Genomic DNA, 18158 nt, shown 5'->3' with positions numbered 1-18158 from the left:
AACGGGTCCTCTTGCTCCTGGCTAATGGCGCTAGCTTTTTCTGAAGCTAGCTGCTTCTTGGAGGCTTTTTCCGTCGCTAATGCTTGAGTCCGGGTAAAAATGTCACCTGTAGTGTCGCCTTTTGTAGCCGCCATGACTTTTTGACTAAAGCTAAAGGAGTTTAAACTTGAAGTGGAGGTAAGATTAGGAATTGGAAACTACTTGTGCTGAGCTCTTAATTCATGCGGCCATCTCGTTCAGGGGTCACGTGATCCCTCCATCTTAGTCACTTTTAAATTGTGTTGACATATTGCATCTCCCATTTCATATGTATATACTGTATTGTATTCTAGACTACACCACTGACTGTTAAACAGCCATCTCCAGCACATCAGAGGCTGCTGCCTATAGACACAGATTAGGAATCACTGGCCACTTTAAGGGAATAGACACACTAGCCACTTTAATAATATCTCCGTATCTTGCATTACTCATCTCTTATGTGTAAACTGTACTCTATACTATTCTATGGTATCTTAGTCATTGTAATTGTTTGTAAATATTGCATCACCCATCTCATATGTATATACTGTATTCTATACTATGCCACTGTATCTTAGTCCAATGCCGCTCTGACGTATGTATATATACTGTTAATTCATTCCTTATTTAGATTTAAATGTATTTTGGGTATATGTTGTGAAACTGTTAGATATCACTTGTTAGATATTACTGCACTGTCGGAGTTAGAAGCACACGCATTTTGCTACACCCGCAATAACATCTGCTAAACACGTGTATGTCAACAAATACAATTTGATTTGATTTATTGGCAGAGAGGTTTGGAACTTTCTTTCTTATTGGTCTATTATGTAATTTACAACCTGTTGATGTCACCAGGCAGGCCATACTCCATCCCACCATAACAGGCAGACATTTCAGCACTCTTTTCAAACAGCTTTTCTAATTGTCTCACGTCAGATGACGTCACTCCTACGCAACGCTCGTCCCTTAACCGACTTGTCTTTTAGGATGTGGAACTTCTCTCTAAAAATCGAGATTTTGCTCATCCATTTAACACTAGTTCCTTGTTTATTTGACCTTTATTTAACTAGGCAAGTGTGATACAGCCCGGGATCGAACCCGAGTCTGTAGTGACTCCTCTAGCCACAGTGCCTTAGAATTTTGGGATCCAATCAGGATCCAATTCAGAAAATCACCAAAACATTTACAAATATTCTGAAAATCTGTGAAAATCCCTCCTCTCTCGGAAGCTATGATGTACTGGCTACTATGGCAAACCATGCTCGATCAGCTGAGCAAATTTGCTCCAGCTAGCAGGCTAGTGCAAGCTTGTTTGAATGGCCATACGGTAGCTAGTTTGCCAGCTTATTGATGAGGTTGTACAGCACCAAAATTATGGGACTGTTCTCAGAAATCAGCATGTACTGTGTCTGACTCTGACAGCGGGCACTGTGCCTCGCTATTTTGTAACATTTGGCCAACGCGTTAAGGTCGCGGAGAGCAGTCAGCTGTGCTGTAGAACTCGGCGCACCAATCACGGCAGAACAGATATCATGAACTTCATTAAGCTAGCAAATTGTCTTGTCAATTTTCGATTTTCATCAATACTGATTCTACCACCACAAAATACCTTACTAGCTAGATGTAGAAATAGGTAGTGAAGACTTGCTCATGAAAAAAAAGAGTCAATATTAGCTGCAGGTTTATAGTTTTTGGTAAGATTAACTCTGCATTTTTTTTTGAGGATGAACGAGGGATCAGTGGCTGACATTTTCTAATGTTAGGACAGCATCTTGTAGCTAAACTTATTTTTCGCTATCCCATGAGTGTTTGCAAGTTATCAGTGCAGACGGCCGTTGATGTGAGTCAATGCAGATTTTACACTAAAAGGGCATTGTCATAATTTTCACAGTATTATTTCAACCTCATAGTGTGGAAATATACACAGTACATTTGGAAATTATTCTGACCACTTCACTTTTTCCACATTCCTTATTCTAAAATGCATCAAATAGTTTTTTCCCCCTCATCAATCTACACACAATACCCCATAATGACAAAGCAAAAACAAGGTTTTTAGAAATGTTTGCAAAGAAAATAAACGGAAATATTACATTTACATAAGTATTCAGACCCTTTACTCAGTACTTTGTTGAAACACCTTTGGCAGCGATTACAGCCTTGAGTCTTCTTGCGTATGACGCTACAAGCTTGGCACATCTGTATTTGGGGAGTTTCTCCCATTCTTCTCTGCAGATCCTCTCAATATCTGTCAGGTTAGATGGGGAGCGTCGCTGCACAGCTATTTTCAGGTCTCTCCAGAGATGTTCGATCGGGTTGAAGTCCAGGCTCCGGCTGGGCCACTCAAGGACATTCAGAGACTTGTCCCGAAGCCACTCCTGCATTGTCTTGGCTGTATGCTTAAGGTCGATGTCCTGTTGGAAGGTGAACTTTGATCTCAGGAGCAGGTTTTCATCAAGTATCTCTCTGTACTTTGCTCCGTTCATCTTTCCCTTTTTCCTGACTAGTCTCCGAGTCCCTTCCACTGAAAAGCATCCCCACAGCATGATGCTGCCACCACCATGCTTCACTGTAGGGAAGTGCCTTTTGTCAAACTCTGAATGGGCTTTTACTGAGGAGTGGCTCCCGTCTGGCAACTCTACTATAAAGGCCTGATTGGTGGAGTGTTGCAAAGATGGTTGTCCTTCTGGAAGGTTTTCCGATCTGCACAGAGGAACTCTGGAGCTCTGTCAGAGTGATCGTTGGGTTTTTGGTCACTTCCCTGACCAAGGTAATTTTCCACCGATTGCTCAGTTTGAGTCTTAATGGTTCCAAACTTCTTCCATTTAAGAATGATGGAGGCCACTGTGTTCTTGGGGACCTTCAATGCTGCATAAATATTTTGGTACCCTTACCCAGATTTGTGCCTCGACACAATCCTGTCTCGGAGCTCTACGGACAATTCCTTCAACCTCATGGCTTGGTTTTTGCTCTGACATGCACTGTCAACTGTGGGACCTTATATAGGCAGGTGTGTGCCATCTCAAGTATAATCAACGGAAACAGGATGCACCTGTGCTCAATTTTGAGTCTCATAACAAAGTGTCTAAATACTTATGTAAATAAGGTATTTCAGTTATTTTATTTTTTATGAATTCAAAAGATCTGTTTTTGCTTTGTCATTATGGGCTATTGTGTGCAGATTGATGAGGGGAAAATGTATTTAATACATTTTTGAATAAGGTTGTAACGTAACAAAATGTGGAAAAGTGAAGGGGTCTGAATACTCTCCAAATGCAGTGTATAAAAAAACAGTGAAATCATGTTTTTGACTGCACTGGGCCTTTAATTCTTGATTGTTGATACCAAAACATCAAAGCTTGTTACTTAAAAGTAAACATTTGAGGTGGATCAGGTAATCAATCAGGCTATTTGATCTGTGATCTTCTAGTTCACCCAGAAATTCCTGGCTAAAGAGCTGCCATTGTTACAGGAGGCAGAGACATCCCCTGGCGTGAGCGGGGCCTTCATCATTGTGTGTCGACAGATGTACAATACATCTGAAGGACTGCAGGTGCTCAGGGCCTATGGCCTGCATGAGTGCATCGCTGCAGCCTGGAAAAAGGTAGTGTTTTCACTCTACCAAAAAGGGAGCAATATTTCCATCATATTACAGTTAAACTAAAGTACTTTGTTTTGTTGTGACTTTGGCAATACAAATTGCAGTTATGGGCAGTTCTTTTAGCTAAATCAGACCCAGCTAAATCAGACCCAATAAATATATGCTACCAGTGGTGGAAAAAGTATCATATTTTCATACTTGAGTAAAAGTAAAGATACCATAATAGAAAATGACTCAAGTACAAGTTAGTCACCTAGTAAAGTCTTACTTAAGTAAAAAAAAGTATTTTGTTTTAAATATACATAAGTATCAAAAGTATATGTAATTGCTAAAATATACTTAAGTATCAAAAGTAGAAGTATAAATAATTTCAAATTCCTTATATTAAGCAAACCAAACGGCACAATTTTCTACTCTTTTAAATTTACGGATAGCCAGGGGAACACTCCAACAAAACATTTGTGTTTAGTGAGTCCTTCAGATCAGATGCAGTAGGGATGACCAGGAATTTTCTCTTTAAGTGTGAATTAGACCATTTTCCTGTCTTGCTAATCATTCAAAATGTAATGAGTATTTTTGGGTGTCAGGGAAAATGTATGGAGTAGAAAGTACATTATTTTCTTTAGAAATATAGTGAAGTTAAAGTAAAAGTTGCCCAAAATATAAATATTGAAGTACAGATACCCCAAAAAACTACTTAAGTAGTACTTTAAAGTATTTTTACTTAAGTACTTTACACCACTGTATACTACTATATCAAGTTATCGACCAATAAAAGGTTACATTAGCAAGACTTATGTTGGAAAGGAATATTTAAGGATACGTTTATCAGCAGTTTTACTAGTTTGATTACTCTTTGCCAGCTAGCACGTATGATATGCTGTTGGCTATCATGAGCCATCGTCTACGCCTTTATCAATATATATTTTTTATTTCACCTTTATTTAACCAGGTAGACTAGTTGAGAACAAGTTCTCATTACAACTGCGACCTAGACAAGATAAAGCAAAGCAGTTCGACACATACAACAACACGGAGGTACACATGGCATAAACAAACATACATTCAATAATACAAGTATATATATAGTGTGTGCAAATGAGATAAGATAAGGGAGGTAAGGCAATAAATAGGCCATGGTGGCAAAGTAATTACAATATACCATTTAAACACTGGAGTGATAGATGTGCAGAAGATGAATGTGCAAGTAGAGATACTGGGGTGCAAAGGAAAAAGATAAATATATAAATACAGTATGGGGATGAGGTAGTTGGATGGGCTATTTACAGATGGGCTATGTACTGGTGCAGTGATCTGTGAGCTGCTCTGACAGCTGGTGCTTAGAGCTAGTGGGGGAGATATGCGTTTCCAGCTTCAGTGATTTTTGCAGTTCGTTCCAGTCATTGGTAACAGAGAACTGATCAACGTAATCCTTAACCTAGGTTCACATATCAAACTCCACCCTACTAGTCTTCTCTCAAACATAACATGTGAATGAAATATTAACTATTTCACTGGGTGTAGAAAAACATCTGAGCAATCCACTTCCTTTTAACTGAGTCGCCCCTCTAAAATATTCTGAATCATTTTTTGAGAATTTACCAAAAAACATACTTTATGATGGATAGGCTGTGTTTTGTTGATCCCAAACCTCCATCATCCATGGTGTCTCACTTCTCAATTAGAGCTTCTCAACTGCCCTTGCAATTCCCAGAACAACAGTTTAACTTCACAAACCAAACATCATGAACGTTTGAACATAAGCATCCCACTAGGTACACCACGTCATTTCAACGTGGATAATTGGGTAATATTTGGTTGAAATGTTGATCAATTATTAGACCTCAGGATAAGACCCAGATGCAGACAGTTCGAAGTAACAAAAGTGTATTACAAAAACGGGGCAGGCAAAAGACAGGTCAAGGGCAGACAGAGGTCAGTAATCCAGAACAGAGTCCAAAAGGTACAGAACGGCAGACAGGCAGAATGGTCAAAACCGGGAAAACCGCTCGTACGCTTGACAAGACAAACTGGCAACAGACAAGCAGAGAACACAGGTATAAATACACAGGGGATGGGGCAGATGGGCGACACCTGGAGGGGGGTGGAGACCAGCACAAAGACAGGTGAAACAGATCAGGGTGTGACATCAATGAGATGAAAACCTATTGTCACGTTCCTGACCTGTTTTCTCTTGTTTTGTATGTCTTTATTGGTCAGGGCGTGAGTGTTGTGTGGGTAGTCTATGTTTTGTATTTCTAGGTTGGTTTTTGTGTTCGGCCTGGTATGATTCTCAATTAGAGACAGGTGTGTATCGTTTGTCTCTAATTGAGAGTCATACTAAGGCAGCCAGGGTTTCACTGGGGTTTTGTGGGTGTTTGTTCCTGTGTCCTCACATGGACGGTTGAAGGTTAGTCACGTTTGTTGTTTTGTAGTTTTGTAGTGTTTTGTTTGCTGTTTTCATTAAAAGATGGCTTATTTCCCTCAATCCGCATCTTGGTCCTATCCATGCTCCTCCTCGTCTAAGGGGGAGAACAACAATGACTGCCATTACAGAAACACCCACCATAACAGGACCAAGCGGATTGAGGAGAGAGAAAAGGAACTAAGGCAGCCACAGCCCAGGAGCGCTGGTATGAGGAGGCAGCACGTATGAGAGGCTGGAAGCCCGAGAGGCTCACCCAAAAATTTCTTGGGGGGGGGCTAAAGGGGAGTGTGGCGAAGCCGGGTTGGATACCTGAGCCAACTCCCCGGGCTTGCCGTGGAGTAAGAGGGCGTCGTACTGGTCAGACACCGTGTTATGCGGTAAAGCGCACGGTGTCCCCAGTACGCGTGCTTAGCCCAGTGCGGGCTATTCCACCTTGCCGCACTGGGAGGGCTAGGTTGGGCATCGAGCCGAGTGCCATGAAGCCGGCCCAACGTATCTGGCCTCCAGTACGTCTCCTCGGGCCGGCGTACATGGCACCAGCCTTACAGGTGGTGTCCCCGGTTCGCCTGCATAGCCCAGTGCGGGCTATTCCACCTCGCCGCACTGGCAGGGCTACGGGGACCATTCAACCTGGTAGGGTTGGGGAGGCTCGGTGCTCAAGAGCACGTGTCCTCCTTCACGGTCCGGTATATCCGGCGCCACCTTCCCACCCCAGCTCAGTACCACCAGTGCCTACACCACGCACCAGGCTTCCAGTGCATCTCCAGAGCCCTGTTCCTCTTCCACGCACTCTCCCTATGGTGCGTGTCTCCAGCCCGGTACCTCCAGTTCCGGTACCACGCACCAGGCCTAGAGTGCGCCACGAGAGTCCAGTGTGCCCAGTTCCTGTTCCCCGCACTCGCCCTGAGGTGCGTGCCCTCAGCCCGGTACCTCCAGTTCCGGTACCACGCACCAGGCCCATAGTGCGTCTCAGTCAGCCAGAGCCGTCCTGCCATGACCAGCCAGAGCCGTCCTGCCATGACCAGCCAGAGCCGTCCTGCCAGGACCTGCCAGAGCCGTCCAGCCCGGACCTGCCGGAGTCCCTCAGCCCGGACCTGCCGGAGTCCCTCAGCCCGGACCTGCCGGAGTCCCTCAGCCCGGACCTGCCGGAGTCCCTCAGCCCGGACCTGCCGGAGTCCCTCAGCCCGGACCTGCCGGAGTCCCTCAGCCCGGACCTGCCGGAGTCCCTCAGCCCGGACCTGCCGGAGTCCCTCAGCCCGGACCTGCCGGAGTCCCTCAGCCCGGACCTGCCGGAGTCCCTCAGCCCGGACCTGCCGGAGTCCCTCAGCCAGGACCTGCCGGAGTCCCTCAGCCAGGACCTGCCGGAGTCCCTCAGCCAGGACCTGCCGGAGTCCCTCAGCCAGGACCTGCCGGAGTCCCTCAGCCAGGACCTGCCGGAGTCCCTCAGCCAGGACCTGCCGGAGTCCCTCAGCCAGGACCTGCCGGAGTCCCTCAGCCAGGACCTGCCGGAGTCCCTCAGCCAGGACCTGCCGGAGTCCCTCAGCCAGGACCTGCCGCCCCTTATCCCGGTGCTGCCCCTTATCCCGGTGCTGCCCCTTCATTTAGGTGGTGTTAGTGGGAGGGTGGTCATTGGGAGGGGGATAAAGAAGCGGGGATTGATTATGGTGGGGTGGGGACCTCGCCCTCAGCCTGAGCCACCACCGTGGACAGACGCCCACCCAGACCCTCCCCTAGACTTTGTGCTGGTGCGCCCGGAGTTCGCACCTTAAGGGGGGGGTTCTGTCACGTTCCTGACCTGTTTTCTCTTGTTTTGTATGTCTTTATTGGTCAGGGCGTGAGTGTTGTGTGGGTAGTCTATGTTTTGTATTTCTAGGTTGGTTTTTGTGTTCGGCCTGGTATGATTCTCAATTAGAGACAGGTGTGTATCGTTTGTCTCTAATTGAGAGTCATACTAAGGCAGCCAGGGTTTCACTGGGGTTTTGTGGGTGTTTGTTCCTGTGTCCTCACATGGACGGTTGAAGGTTAGTCACGTTTGTTGTTTTGTAGTTTTGTAGTGTTTTGTTTGCTGTTTTCATTAAAAGATGGCTTATTTCCCTCAATCCGCATCTTGGTCCTATCCATGCTCCTCCTCGTCTAAGGGGGAGAACAACAATGACTGCCTTTACACCTATATTCAATTTCTCCCACTCAAAATGAGCCAAAAGTTAGTTGAATTCTTAATGTGTTATCACTATGCTTTCAAACATCTAAAGCACAACTCAATTCCAATGTAAAAACAATATCAGATGTTTGGATTAGTTGTCACCTAAAAGCGTTATCACTGTGATTTCAGACATTTAAAAGGACAGCAAAGTTCAAATGGGAATACAAAGATATTTTGTTTATTTATACAACAGATGAATGTGTTATCACTGTGCTTTATCTAATAGCAGAACCAAATGACCTGTATTGCAGTTGAAATTAGATTAAAAGTACATGGTGCAAGTGATCACTGCCGTTCGAGAATCTGCACACATTATTACAGCAATTGTGAAGATCTTTATTGACCTGTGACGACCTATGTATTCTATCTTCAACATGCACGCTTTATACGATTACATAAGAAGTGTATATTTACAGTAACCTCAATGTGGCCATGGATGTTTACCTCATGTTAAGGTTGAATGTTACATTAGTTTGTAAAATGGTCTTAACTGTAGGCTGTTTACTGGATTACAAAGGAATATTGATTTGTGTTTGGTTGTCAATGCAACCAAATATCAACATTTGAAGGAGATTTATCTTCAATCTGTGCCACTGGTTGAGATGGAGGCGTGAATCCAACATATAAATTATTAATAATTAAAGCCAGATGGAACTATCCAAGCAGAAGATACATCTCCTTCAAATGGTGATATTTGGTTGCATTGACAATGGAATACACTTCAATATCACTAAATATTACATTTTAATTCAACCAGAGCTTGAAACCCTAGGCCTATTGTATTGTCTATTCTTTGTTTAACCCTGTGTTGAATTGAAACAGTATCTGTTGATGACTTTGCAAATGCTATATAGGCCTAAATAGTATAATTGATGCTACATGAGTGATAAAGTATGGTTACATTTGATATGCTCTGTTAAACCTAACCTTTGGAATGAGTTTGATAGCAACATTGAGAGATCTCTTAATAACTAAATATATTCAATGTCATTTTCAATAATAGCACATTGGTAATAGTCAGTGGCAATTATAAAAGCTTACCAGGCTTTGGTTAAAACCCTGGATGGGAGACCAAAGGGTAGCTGTAAATAGATTCTCCAGTAGGAGGTGCTGCCAAGACAATTTATTTATTCTTCCGATAGTGGATATAACGTTTAAAATCTGACATTTTCAAGGTACGAATTCCAAATATTTTATACAAGGTTTGTCTGTTAAAATTTGGTACCATGATGACATAATCCTGTGGTTGAAATTTCACCCTCAAAACGACAGTTAATGACTTTCAAAAAATGTATTTTCCATGTAGATTCCACATCACAATACGTTTACAAATTACGTTAAAACAACATTGATTTAACCTGTTTGTGCCCAGTGAGATATTGTCCAAGTTCATTATTATGTGAGGGATATAGTGTCAGGCAGGCAATGGAGGAGAACAGAAGAGAACTTTCTCCACTCTGCTAATAACTAATCCCTTTGAGCCCTGTGCTCCTATGGAGGAAGGTAGAAAGGCTGGAGGAATGCGATTCAGAGCCCCTAATATCACTGCTGAACTCCTCATTATTGCTGTTCAGTGTACGGGTTCAGGGGAGAATTACAAAGGCTCACTCTGAAGTTATTTTCTCCCTATCATAGACGAGCTCCCTGTCAGAAAGAGATCCCACCCCGGTTCCCAGAGCCATCCTTGGCATATCCTCTCAAGAGCTGCAGAATATGTTCGTTTTGTTAGTGTCTCCCCCTGCAGGCAAAGGGTGCTTGTGGATCTATGATAATGATGTTGTGGTTTTATTTTCAGTCACCCTTCTGGCATGTTGTTAAGAAGGATACATAAGATGGGAAATAATGAGGTTCCCCGTTATACTTTCCTTCTGCTGTCTGTTCACACAGAGTGGTTTGGGAGGAGACTTCCTGAACCTGAACCTGCTGAACTTTTCTGCCACTCCGAAAGGCCTGCTGCTCCTCCAGCATACTCCAGGTTCACCAAGAAACGACAGATATTACCATGTTATAGTCAACTCTTATTGCTTACTGGTGATGTGCATTGAGAATCAACACCATGGTAGGGATGAATAGGCAAAATTAAGTCTACTTCCGTACTTAGTATTTATGACGCCCAGCTATTTTTTTATTTTTTTATTTTGTTCACCTTTATTTAACCAGGTAGGCAAGTTGAGAACAAGTTCTCATTTACAATTGCGACCTGGCCAAGATAAAGCAAAGCAGTTCGACACATATAACAACACTGAGTTACACTTGGAGTAAAACAAACATACAGTCAATAATACAGTAGAAAAAAATAAGTCTATATACAATGTGAGCAAATGAGGTGAGATAAGGGAGGTAAAGGCCATGGTGGCGAAGTAAATACAATATAGCAAGTAAAACACTGGAATGGTAGACTTGCAGTGGAAGAATGTGCAAAGTAAAGATAGAAATAATGGGGTGCAAAGGAGCTAAATAAATAAATAAATACAGTAGGGGGAGAGGTAGTTGTTTGGGCTAAATTATAGATGGGCTATGTACAGTTGCAGTAATCTGTGAGCTGCTCTGACAGCTGGTGCTTTAAGCTAGTGAGGGAGATAAGTGTTTCCAGTTTCAGATAATTTTTGTAGTTAATTCCAGTCATTGGCAGCAGAGAACTGGAAGGAGAGGCGGCCAAAGGAAGAATTGGTTTTGGGGGTGACCAGAGAGATATACCTGCTGGAGCGCGTGCTACAGGTGGGTGCTGCTATGGTGACCAGCGAGCTGAGATAAGGGGGGACTTCACCTAGCAGGGTCTTGTAGACGACCTGGAGCCAGTGGGTTTGGCGACGAGTATGAAGCGAGGGCCAGCCAACGAGAGCGTACAGATCGCAGTGGTGGGTAGTATATGGGGCTTTGGTGACAAAACGGATGGTACTGTGATAGACTGCATCCAATTTATTGAGTAGGGTATTGGAGGCTATTTTGTAAATGACATCGCCGAAGTCGAGGATCGGTAGGATGGTCAGTTTTACAAGGGTATGTTTGACAGCATGAGTAAAGGATGCTTTGTTGCGAAATAGGAAGCCAATTCTAGATTTAACTTTGGATTGGAGATGTTTGATGTGAGTCTGGAAGGAGAGTTTACAGTCTAACCAGACACCTAGGTATTTGTAGTCCACATATTCTAAGCCAGAACCGAGTAGTGATGTTGGACGGACGGGCAGGTACAGGCAGCGATCGGTTGAAGAGCATGCATTTAGCTATGTACTGTAAGTTTATCATATGCTGGTACTATTACACTGAATTAGATTTATTAGTCTCTCATTAAGTACCCTTACTGCCCAGTGTATGCATCTTATACTGCAAACCTGGGCAGAAATCCCTGCTGCTTTAAATGACTAGAATTGTTTACATGCTCTTTTAATTACCCTCCTTGTTTTGCATACATTTTTCTCCGTATTCTAATTAAACTAATCTATTTTTAAATCACACCCTTGTTTTGTAATTAATTAAGGATCTTTACACATTAAATCAATCAGTGTTTACATTTCTAAATGTTTTAAATCTTCCATTTCAGCTTTTAGTCCTATTTTTTTGTAAATTCCCATTACTTTGATTAATCCACAATAGTGGTGAAAATGTGCTTGAAATATTGTTTTACTTTTATCTTTATATTCTATCAATTGTTTGAGCTAGAGATTTACATAAAGTCAATTAACATAAATATATTTATACACTTGAGTGCCATTTCAATATCCCAGAGTATAGAATAATGCCTCTGGCCTAACTAATGTGTTCCCATTTTAATAATAAACAAATATACTGCACACAAAGAATGAGGAATCACACACACACACACACACTTTTGATTATGCAAGATTGTTATTAGCCAAAAGCAATTTACTATCATGGCCTACTTTTAATCTGTTATCACACTTTCCTCTAGGCAAGACCATGTGACAAGTTTGGCTACGGTGTGATGGTTACACAGGTAGCAGCAACAACCCCTGGTGTGGTGGCTTTACACAGCGCAGGTACTAGCTGCTACATGACAGCACTGATAGCAGTTTGAAAATACAATTATTGCACATTACAAATGACTTACATCTCAGTATGTCCTGGCAGGTTTCGTGCAGGCCATAGTGGTGGAGCTGTGGTCGGTTCTGGAGTGTGGGAGAGAGGATGTGAGGGTCGTTCACCCCAAGTCCACCCACATGGACTTCATTGACAGGGGCTGTTTGAAGGTAAATGATCTTCTCAGTTTTTTACAGTTCTGTGTGCTTCCACACTAATGCTTTCCTTATGATACCTCCTCAGCCTTGACATACACAGTCAGCCTTCCTTATGAGGTCAGAGAGGACTTACTACAGAGACCAGTAGTGTACTCAAAACAGGATGAATGGCTGATCTGAGTTGGCAGATGTCAGTGAGCCGTGCTCTGATTGACGTTGGCGTTGTGAGTATTGTCCTTGTTGTGTTAACTCTGTATGGTGGATGGTTAAAGGCTGTGTGTGAATGGTAGGTCTATACCAGGGCGGTGCAACATACTGCCCAGCCAATCTGGTTTGAGAAATACATTTTTGGGGATAAAAAACACCCCAGGCCACTCTTGAACGTCTAAAACTAGATACAAAAAGTATATAGAGATTCTAATGGACCTGCAGTATATGTTTTCAAATAACTGCCCTTTTTCTGGACCTCAAATTTATTTTGACTAACAAATCCGTCCGTGAAGTTGTGAAATCCCGATGTGGCCCTCGAGATAAAATGATTGCCCAGCCCTGGTCTATACCCTATTCAGACAAGATAGGAACCAGCCCAGCCATAGATAAAAACGACAGACACCAGACCTGCAAGAATGACAATGTGGGTTTTTAGATCTGTTTTGGTATGATTTATTCCCTAAATTAAATAACGGTGTCTGACAGATAAATATCCTAGCTCTTGTTTTCTCATGTTTTATTTAAATCCAGTCTTTTGTATTCACTAATCTACAGGAAGTAATCTACTCATGCATTCACAGTTTGTATTTGTATTTAATATGGATCCCCATTAGCCGCTGCCAAAGTAGCAGCTACTCTTCCTGGGTTCCATCAAAACTAAGGTAGTTTATACAATTTTAAAAACATTACAATACATTCACAGATTTCACAATATACTGTGTGCCCTCAGGCCCCGACTCCACCACTACCACATATCTACAGTACTAAATCCATGTGTATGTATAGTAGAGATTGACATGCATATTATTAATATTAGCTCTCTGTGTACATCCAAGGGCCAGCCGTGCTGCGCTGTTCTGAGCCAATTGCAATTTTCATTTTTTGTGGCACCTGACCACACAACTGAGCAGTAGTCAGGGTGTGACAAAACTAGGGCCTGTAGGACCTGTCTTGTTGATAGTGTTGTTAAGAAGGCAGAGCATCGCTTAATTATAGACAGACTTCTCCCCATCTTAGCTACTACTGCATCAATATGTTTTGACCATGACAGTTTACAATCTAGGGTTACTCCAACAGTTTAGTCATCTCAACTTGCTCAATTTCCACATTATTTATTACAGTATTTAGTTGAGGTTTAGGGTTTAGTGAGTGTTTTGTTCCAAATACAATGTATTTCGTTTTAAGAAATATTTAGGACTAACTTATTCCTTGCCACCCACTCTGAAACTAACTGCAGCTCTTTGTTGAGTGTTGCAATCATTTCAGTCACTGTAGTAGCTGACGTGTATAGTGTTGAGTCATCCATATACATAGACACTGGTTTTACTCAAAGTCAGTGGCATGTCGTTAGTAAAAATGTAAAAAAGCAAGGGGCCTAAACAGCTACCCTGGGGAATTCCTGATTCTAACTGGAATATATTTTAGAGGCTTCCATTAAAGGACACCCTCTGTGTTCTGTTAGACAAGTAACTCTTTATCCACATTATAGCAGGGGGTGTAATGCCATAACACATATGTTTTTCCAGCAGCAGACTATGATCGATAATGTCAAAAGCTGCACTGAAGTCTAACAGTTGGTGTTCTGTGCATCACTTTGAGGGTGATCTATCAATATGTCAGTCCTCTGATACTCCTACAGCAATACACACTGTCTGTAGCAGATGTGAATGTAATTGTCATCCTTTTGTTGAGAAGAAATAGGTTATTTGCATGCCGAATAAATCTCTATAGTCCAAATTCCTTATTCCCCCACTCAAAATCATTTTAAAGCCATTAGAATAGATAGAATGTGTTTCAGACATAAGGAAGTGGATGGCTGCAAACTTTCTACTTTTAAACTCGGACAAAACAGAGATGCTTGTTCTAGGTCCCAAGAAACAAAGAGATCTTCTGTTGAATCTGACAATTAATCTTGATGGTTGTACAGTCGTCTCAAATAAAACTGTGAAGGACCTCGGCGTTACTCTGGACCCTGATCTCTCTTTTGACGAACAAATCAAGACTGTTTCAAGGACAGCTTTTTTCCATTTACGTAACATTGCAAAAATCTGACATTTTCTGTCCAAAAATGATGCAGAAAAATTTATCCATGCTTTTGTTATTTCCAGCTTGCTGTCTCTGCCTGGCCGGTTCCCCTCTCTCCACTGAGATTCTCTGCCTCTAACCCTATTACAGGGGCTGAGTCACTGGCTTACTGGTGCTCTTTCATGCCGCCCCTAGGAGGGGTGCGTCACTTGAGTGGGTTGAGTCACTGGCGTGGTCTTCCTTTCTGGGTTGGCGCCCCCCCATTGGGTTGTGCCGTGGCGGAGATCTTTGTGGGCTATACTCGGCCTTGTCTCAGGATGGTAAGTTGGTGGTTGAAGATATCCCTCTAGTGGTGTGGGGGCTGTGCTTTGGCAAAGTGGGTGGGGTTATATCTTGCCTGTTTGACTCTGTCCGGGGGTATCATCGGATGGGGCCACAGTGTCTCCTGACCCCTCCTGTCTCAGCCTCCAGTATTTATGCTGCAGTAGTTTATGTGTCGGGGGGCTAGGGTCAATCTGTTATATCTGGAGTATTTCTCCTGTCTTATCCGGTGTCCTTTGGGAATTTAAGTATGCTCTCTCTAATTCTCTCTTTCTCTCTTTCTTTCTCTCTCTCGGAGGACCTGAGCCCTAGGGCCATGCATCAGGACGACCTGGCATGATGACTCCTTGTTGTCCCCAGTCCACCTGGCCGTGCTGCTGCTCCAGTTTCAACTGTTCTGCCAGTGGCTATGGAACTCTGACTTGTTCACTGTGATTACTGTTATTTGAACATGCTGGTCATTCATGAACATTTGAACATCTTGGCCATGTTCTGTTATAATCTCCAACCGGCACAGCCAGAAGAGAACTGGCCACCCCTCATAGCCTGGTTCCTCTCTAGGTTTCTTCCTAGGTTTTGGCCTTTCTAGGGAGTTTTTCCTAGCCACCGTGCTTCTACACCTGCATTGCTTGCTGTTTGGGGTTTTAGGCTGGGTTTCTGTACAGCACTTTGAGATATCAGCTGATGTAAGAAGGGCTTTATAAATACATTTGATTTGATATAATGTAGGAAAGAAACAAAAACTGTTGCTGCACCGTGACCTTGTCATAAAACTAAACTAATGTAACCTTTACCTTACCTTTTCAGAACAATAAAATTATGTCTGACTGATTTGCCCTGACACCTCCTGCTCCCCAGTCGTTCCTGTCCATGGTCAACCTGCTGTCCTCCCCCCATGCTGTGTGGGAGTTCTTGGGACAGCAGTCTCTGCCCAATAAGGCTGAGTAAAACCTAAGGGAGATGCCCATCTCCCTCACAGTGAGTCTTGACCTCAACACTGACCCTCACACACTACGAGGAGAATGCTTGACTTGTGACTTGTGTATGACTCCTAGGTTGGATACGGTTTCACATCAGTTTGTTCAGAGGATGCTCCCCATAAATAACATGGGTTGTTTAAAATATGTGAAAATGTGAAAGAGAAGAATGTTTAGTTTAAATTATGCAGCCAATATGAAAGATACAGTGGTACTTTTAAATGTGGTTGCAGTCCCAGTTTCTACCATAGGAGGGCATACTTACACTGTGTGCAAACAGGACTATCGTAACGTAGTTCTACGTGTGCTTCTACAGACAGCCAAATCAATAACTACTGCACGTTATCAGTATTTAAGTAAGAATTCATTATCTACCTTTCACATCATCACAATCTTTCCATCCTTTCCACTCTGTTTTGTTCCTCTTTGCCACAGGAGTTGATTGATAGGCTGATTGTCGTGAATTCAATGTGAAAATTCATTCACTGTTCAACTATGAGCAACCTCACACGTTTGGCCTGAGTTAAGATGAATTCTGTTCTCCGATCTTCCTTTCAGAATGAATGGGGAGCAGGAGCACAAAGGCACAGCAGCGCATACATTGTGTGGTTTACCATGTGATTAGCATGTTGTGTCGCATTCATACATCCGTCACCCATTGATCAATATGAGATTGACCCTTTGCTTTATGCTTTGATTAAACGACATGGACTGCCTGATATAATAATTCCGCTATATGAAAAGAGCTATTCTCAGAATTGAGTCGTGTCTTTTTTCTTTTTCTTTGAAAAGCATTCTTAGTTGAATTAAATAATGCTGTACTGAGTCACTCTTTTAGACACAGAGAAGACTCATTAATATAACACTAATGCATTTACAACAGATAAGACCCCACCATGGCTATTAAAGCTACCACAAAGGATGTTCTTATTTTTAACATGATTTGATGTGAACATTTATTTTGCTTATTGCTCACTTATTTTTGGTTCGCTTAACCTCCCCGGAGGATACTTTTGGAAAGGGCGATGTATTCCACACACACTCCAAACAAACACTAACTTGCCTCAGTGTAAACACAGCTGGTGCTTTCACTTTAACTAAACCACACTTCCAGTGGTTATAGACATGTCACTGGATAGCCTCTGCCTCTCTCTTGTCTCTCTGGGGAGAGGTCATCATTACTGAGCCACTGTCCCTTCTCACGTCCTCATTTCACCCAACAACTGTCAAAGCTGTCAGTGTGTCGCTGGAGTGGCTGGCGGGACATCACAGGGAGAAGGACCGGCTTGAGTGGGTGTTAGCTCACAGTTTGTTAGGGTTTCTCTGCACTGTTGTCCCGAAGTGAACATAACAGCTACATCTTGAAAAGAACTGTAGAATCTAGAGACACTTCATTCCGGCTGAAACTAGTTGAAACCATAAAGGTTAGATTTCAATCTGAATGGTAAACAGTGAAGGATGAGGTGGAAAATGGACGACCTTCAGAACTCACAAAGCCATTCTGTCTTCCAGTGGACATCAAATTGAATGACTGAAGGAGCCCATGACACTGGGGGCGTGATGACAGTTCACAGCATCACAGAAATTAATAATTTTGCTTTGACAGGATGCTCCATCACGGCAACGACTCGCACCTCTCCTTGCTTAACCAGATCACATTTCCATCTTCATGTGAAAGTCAAAGGGAATCCTTAGCGATGGCCGCCCCAGTCAAAGGGAGCGCAAGTCAGTGTTGGTGTCTCGCGGAGGTTGGCGCCATGGCGGAGACTTCAGATGAAAGAGCCTGAGCTACATTCTCTTTGGAGAGACCTGCTCAGCTCCACCAAATATGCTAAATATATCAATTAAGAGACTGTTGTTTTGGAGGAGGAAGGCTTCCTGTTGACAAAACGGCGCGGCTGTGTAATTTTCTTGAGCGGTTTTATTCAGTGTTCATTTCAGCAGCACGTTGGCTCCCAGTTGTCATGCTTAAAGTAATGATAATGAACTGCCCTCACGTTGCACTCCTAATCAGAGCCTTCTAATGGTATGAACAAATATGGAGCTCCTCACTCCCTGAATGCAGGACGGACATGTATATTGTTTACTGGCTCCTGACTGGCTTCTACAGAATCTTTCACTTATTGTTAATGATTAGAATAGGGGAATTCTTTATGCTCTAGGACTGGTATTT

General features: G+C 42.9%; 1 pseudogene; it reads left to right on the top strand.

The window, feature by feature from the left end:
* The window catches only part of LOC129817117 (protein broad-minded-like), a 32742-nt pseudogene that overhangs the window by 1564 nt on the left and 13020 nt on the right, over positions 1 to 18158 (top strand).

The sequence above is a fragment of the Salvelinus fontinalis genome, chromosome 20 (assembly GCF_029448725.1).
Source record: "Salvelinus fontinalis isolate EN_2023a chromosome 20, ASM2944872v1, whole genome shotgun sequence".
Classification (NCBI taxonomy): domain Eukaryota; kingdom Metazoa; phylum Chordata; class Actinopteri; order Salmoniformes; family Salmonidae; genus Salvelinus; species Salvelinus fontinalis.
Note: the sequence above shows the minus strand (reverse complement) of the source record. Positions and strands in the feature narration are given on the sequence as shown.